Genomic DNA, 4,513 nt, shown 5'->3' on the forward strand with positions numbered 1-4,513 from the left:
GGGACGCGGGGCAGGGGGCGCTGCGCGGTGGATGCCGCCGCCCAGACTGCGCGGCGCGCGTCCGCGAGAGCCCTGCCCGGCGGATCTGGCCGGACACCAGGGAGTGATGGAAGCGGGTGTGGGATGCTCGCGAGGGCGCAGCCTGGTTCGGAGGCGGGGGGATGGGAGGATGGGCCAGGGATTGGTGCCTCGCACCGTGCGCGCCGTGTGGATGCGCCCCATGACGCGCCGGCGGCTGCACAGGGGATCTGGATAGGTGGTAGCTGAAGGGAAAAGGGCTAAGCGGTGAGGAGAAAGTGAGAGTGGTGAGGAGAAAGTGAGGAGCGGTGAGGAGCTGGGTATTTAGACAGTCTGTCACTGCTACCAAATTTCTTACATGTCTGTCTTTTTAATCTTTTATTTTGCATGTTGCATATGAATTATTATACTATTCCTGGGAAAAAATATGGCAGTACTATATTTAATTCATATATTTCTATATATATTTCACTTTGCAGAATGTGCCACTAACAAATATGGGTATTGTTAACCATGAAAAAGAACCTATCAACAAGAGCGATGTGCAGATAGAAATAGCAAATTCGCATCATAACAAACCAAGAAGAGCAAATACAAATATTACACCACAAGGTATTTACTTTCACAGTGATTATCAACCTTATCATTTCATTGGCCTTTTTTATATGTAACTAATTTGGATTTATGTTGTCCCATGACAGATTATATTTGCACACGGGACGATATTTCCGTTATTAAATCAATCATGTCCTTGCATGAAAAAACGAAGTTGGTGCACATCAATGATGCATTATTAAGGAACGCTGAGATGAGATGCCTTACGCATGATGATGTAAGTCAAACCACACAAACTCTCGTAATTAAACATCAGTGTCTCAAAATTTAAATGTATTATACCGAATAATCGAAATTAGTTCAAAAAGTTCTTGACATGGTTACCATTTAAAAAAATTCCAAATTGTAGGGGCAAACTTATAGTTGTTGGGATTTGGGGTGGCAACTTGATTGAGAACTCATATAGGTGGTCAACAACTGAAGGCAATAAATCTATTGTCCTTGCCACTATGCTTCGTAAGGATTGCAAATACGGTAATTGAAGCATCTATACCAATACATGTATTGCATATTCTAAGAAAGTGTATTGTTAAGTCGACCTAAGTATTTTTTTATCTTGGCAATAGGAAATCTAGAAACTTCAAATTACACCATTCTTGCATTCAACCCGGATCATACTGCAGCACGCGCACTTGATGGTGAGTAGTTATGACTTATTATCAACTAAAAATCAATTACTTATGATTGTTATTAAGATATGTAGACAAATTTTAAATATTATTAAATGCAACATTTATAATATATATTTTTGCAGATATTCGCCAGAAAATAATAGGTGGGTTGATTGATATGAAGTTTGTTCACCAATTTATTGAGTGGAGGTGAGCTTTCCTAGCAAGCGAGTTGTCTACAAAGGATCCCGACACAGGATGTATACAAAGAAAGCTCGGCGCATGTAGTAAGATAGTAGACATTGGTTATGCCTATTATAGGATGTATACAAAGAAAGCTCGGCGCATGTAGTAAGATAGTAGACATTGGTTATGCCTATTACGCATGATTGTGTGTTTCAATTTGTAAGTGTAGTTATCACGTACTTGTTTTGTATCTACTATGTAGGTGACTGTTTCGTCATGTTTGTTTGTGTCTATGGTGTTTTAAGGGATGTGCTAATTTCACGGATGATTTAGTTATTATCTACATTTAAAAACAAGTTTGTCCATGTTCATAGATTTTGAATTACCTTTGACATTGTTTTTTGTCAAAATATATTCTATAAAAAACACTCATTTAAAATATCCAAGTCCATGCTATCATTTTGTCGAGTAATCTTTTCACATCATACTTTGTATTTTGTGTGTCCGTGGCAACGCACGGGCATTCAACTAGTCTCTCCCTAATAATAAAGCACGGATTGGGTCTCCGGGTTCACCGTCGTGCACTTTTGTAAAGAAACCCCTGTTGATTTCGATATTGTACGCGCAGTCCTCACAATAAGTTAACACGAACCGGTACGCCAGAGAAAAGGAAAGAAAATCAGCCCCCCTCTCCCCGCACGCCCTACCTCCCAATCCCATCTCCAACCCCTGCCACGCCACTCACCGCGCGCCGCCGTGCGCCACCACCGGCCACCACGCCGGCGCGCCTACCCCTCCCCGACCGGCTACAAGCAGATGATGCTCGAGCGCACCTTCTGGCTTGGTTCAATGCGGCGGCTCGAGCGGTTGGGGGTGGCACAGCAGCTCGATGCAGAACAGGCGGCGGCGGCTGGAGCTTGCAGGGGCGGATCCGTGCATGGCAGGGGTTTGGGAGGCTGATCCGAAAGCGGGCGGCGAGCTGGGGGTCGCCGGTGGCGACGAGGAAAGCCGGAGTGAGGGATCCGGCGACCTAGGCAGGAGCTGGCCGGAGCTGGGCGACGGCAGACGGGCGCGTGAGACAGAGGGATCCGGCGTGGCAGCACGAATTTCTTGGAGGTAGATAGCTCCAAGCCATGCCGGCTCTTCAGTTTTCCCTGGTGGAAAAGAGAGAAAGAGGAGGATTCAGGGAGGAGGAGAGGTAGGGAGAAGAAGGTACAGGTGCGAGCTTGGGGAAGAGGGAGCAGAACGTCAAGTGAGAGACTGTGAGGATCAGGGATTCTTCTTAGCCAGCATGGTAAGGTGGAGAGGCTGCTTAGGGAACATGTGCGTACATCCTTGCTCCTTTTCTTCTTTCAGTTGTATGTACTTTCCAGCAGGCGTGTACATCCTTGCTCCTTCTCTTCTTTTGATTTTAGGTACTCTCCAGTATTCAATGTGCATGTAGAACCGTAGAGAATCAGCTAGATATTTTACTACTGTAAGGTGTGGAGTACTGAGAGTGGCATTTATATTGCTGCAAATGCAGTATATGATTTATGCAGCAGAGAGGAGGCTGCAAGGGGAGAGGAACGGTGCATTGAGGTTGAGGTACATAGGACACATTGGGACCCGGGTGCTCGAGAAGAGGCTCGATCGATCTTGACAAGAACTGACTATATATAGATTTGATTCAATCTTCTTGTAGCTTCAGTGTTGAATATTCTCGGTTAACTTCTTGTTAGTTGTGTTCCTCCGCTTTTACGGCCATTACAGTCTTCCTTTTGCATTACTAAAATTTATCGAATGTGGGACGCCATCTTTCTGCGCCATCAAAAAATTAAAATCAATTAATTTGCAGGAACATTGGTTGGTAAGGAACTTTCCAAAATACTTTGCACATATAGCAAGATATATATTTCTGCAACCTAACAGACGACGGATCCAAAATAAAAATCAATTAATGCACATACAGGAAACTATAAGTATATCTGTAAGCTAACAGCCAATGGACCCAAAATTATAAAAACATATTTCTCCAAACGAACTCAGTACTCCGTTGTTATATGTTCTTTTCATGCACATAGTTTTTTTAGCTACTGCCGCATGAGCTCCTCTACTAAGAATTAAGAGGCTTAAGAAATACCTTTGGCTAAGCCAGGATGTTTCTGTATACTGGGAATGTTTAGCCGTGCCATGAAGGCAGGCTACACGCACTAAAGGCCTCCACTTAGGATCCAACCAACTCCCATGGTGTGGGTACAGGACAGCTAAAACCGGCCGGAAAGAAAGCAGGGTCCCTCTCAGGCATGAAGGCATCATACTACTACAAATAACATAACATTCAGGGGAATGTATGGCTGGGATCAAAACGTCTGAGGACGAGGAGGACATGCAGAGTTCAAGTTAAACACAGAATTTAAATGTGAAATAAAATAGTAACAACGCTGATCAGAAAATGTCCTGGTACTACGGATATGCATGATTGATCAGAACTAGAGGCAAATTAAATTAACCGAGGGATCAGAACTAGGCCTTTTTATGTTTTTTCTTTTTCCAAAAGCAGAGAAGACAAAGAATCTCATCTCCAAAGTGTTCAGTGCAGAGAAGATGAACCACGCAAAAACTCAGGCTGGACCACCGGGGCTTCACTGCTGGCGGAACAGTAGAGGGCTTGGCTGCTACCAGGGTGATCCAAATGGAGCGTGTTTGTGGCCTCTTGCACTACATGATTAATGGTAGCTTCTATTACATGACATGATTTTTGCAGCTAACATGTTTCATGCGAGAGGACATAAATTTGCATCCTATTTTTCTGTCCAATTGGTTCCAAATCACAAATGTTTGTGCTATCAGTGACAATTTGATGAAAAAGACGAGTCATATATACAGCGAATGAAAGCTTTCACATCAGCCGTTGCTCTTGATTGTCTTTGCAAGTCCATAGATATAATTTTTATGATTTTCCTTTACTCATAGTAAGTACTGAATATTTTGTGCTTCAACCCTTTAGGGGTTAATTTCTGTGATGCAACTAGCAAAGTTGGCAATAGGTACAGTATAACCATCATGATCTGCACAGGGATATCACCTAGGTGCATAAATCA

The 4,513-nt window shown here is 43.5% G+C and overlaps 1 long non-coding RNA gene across 1 annotated transcript in view; it reads left to right on the top strand.

Moving 5' to 3' along the window:
• Positions 1 to 1,745, top strand: part of LOC123137973 (uncharacterized) — a 2,480-nt gene extending 735 nt beyond the window's left edge. The window contains exons 2-6 of the long non-coding RNA XR_006468699.1: positions 498 to 630; positions 720 to 850; positions 983 to 1,107; positions 1,200 to 1,271; positions 1,388 to 1,745. This is a non-coding gene — a long non-coding RNA (uncharacterized lncRNA). The remainder of the gene's footprint in view (positions 1 to 497; positions 631 to 719; positions 851 to 982; positions 1,108 to 1,199; positions 1,272 to 1,387) is intronic.
• The last annotated feature ends 2,768 nt before the right edge of the window (positions 1,746 to 4,513 follow it).

Source organism: Triticum aestivum, chromosome 6B (assembly GCF_018294505.1).
Source record: "Triticum aestivum cultivar Chinese Spring chromosome 6B, IWGSC CS RefSeq v2.1, whole genome shotgun sequence".
In the NCBI taxonomy this organism is placed as follows: Eukaryota; Viridiplantae; Streptophyta; class Magnoliopsida; order Poales; family Poaceae; genus Triticum; species Triticum aestivum.